This window comes from Triticum dicoccoides, chromosome 2A, assembly GCF_002162155.2.
Source record: "Triticum dicoccoides isolate Atlit2015 ecotype Zavitan chromosome 2A, WEW_v2.0, whole genome shotgun sequence".
In the NCBI taxonomy this organism is placed as follows: domain Eukaryota; kingdom Viridiplantae; phylum Streptophyta; class Magnoliopsida; order Poales; family Poaceae; genus Triticum; species Triticum dicoccoides.
The window spans coordinates 341,035,882-341,037,369 of NC_041382.1; positions in this window are offsets into that span (position 1 = coordinate 341,035,882).

Here is a 1,488-nt window from a genome sequence, read left to right on the forward strand (position 1 = left end):
TTAAGAAAGACGAGATAGACTAGGATTTGTTCTGGCTTGTCTTGTACTCCAAGTAGATGATTGTACTCCTATATATATGCCCACGAGGCTCAAGCAATACAACAACTATTCCACCAATTCTCTCTCTCCCTTCTAACAATAAGTTTTAAGTTAGGATGGAGCAACTTATGATTTATAAGTTGGGGTGACTTATAAGTTGGGCCTGTTTGGCACTTTTTGACTTATAAGTTGGTGACTTATTTGGAACCAAACAGGCCCTAAGTACTAGTATATGTAATCGTAATTGTTTGGTAGAAATGCATGTGATGACACATGCTTTGTTTGGTAGCCTGCATATGATAAGACATGCTGAACTTAGACTGTATGTAAGGTAGCCTGCACTGATGATATTACATTCCCACCAACATTTTGACACTTCACTAATATTTTCAGCAACAAAACATAACATTCCAACATTTCAACTACTAACTCATTAATCCATCAATAAAACATCATCGTTTTAACATAATCTCATCAATAAAGCATCATAAATTGTATTAGTTCATCTCTAGATTCATATTACTACCTCTGTCTTTGTGAATAAGTCATTCACATAGTTCTAGGTCGACGATTTAACTACCTAAATATGTATTATATATGATATATATATATATATATATATATATATATATATATATAGAGAGAGAGAGAGAGAGAGAGAGAGAGAGAAACTGCATCAGTGTAGAAATCTTGTGATATACTTTTCATGACATATAACACATATTTAATTCCTCAAATCGATGACCTAGAACTACGCGAATGACTTATTCATCTAGACGGAGGTAGTACATAAGCAACCCAAATAATAAGGGCTCATTTGGTAGCCAGGGGATCCCTGGAGGATCCCGGGCCATTCCCTGGGTGGAAAGCCCGTGCGCAAAATCAGCCCCGGGCCAGGTGCTTGGACATTTGGACGCTAGAATACATGAGGTTTTCTCGGGCCGTTCCCTATGATTTCCCCGGGATAGGATCCACGACCCACGACATCGGGATGGAATCCGCTGTCTCGCTTGCTCTCGTCACCCGTCTTGGGCAGAGCGGCTGCCGCCACTACTAGAGAAAACCTTACTAGTGGCGCTAGTTTTTTACATACCAGTAGCGCAGGCACCTGCGCTACTGCTAGGGCGCTAGAGCTATTATTTAACAGTAGCGCGTTTCTAAACAAGCATTGCAGCTAAAATACTTAGTAGTAGCGCCTCTTTCTCTACCAATGCTACTACTATCATCACGTAGTAGTAGCGCCCTATTTTCTTCCCACGCTACAACTAGGTAAATAGAAATTAAAAATAATAAAAAGAAGTCAGATGCAATATTCATGGAAATCAAGACAAGTCCAGTGTAAATAAACTAAGTTCACAAAACCATCTCACAAACATTAACTACAACACCACATTTAATGTAACCACACAATCTCACAAACTCATATATAGTAGTCAACAATGCATGGAT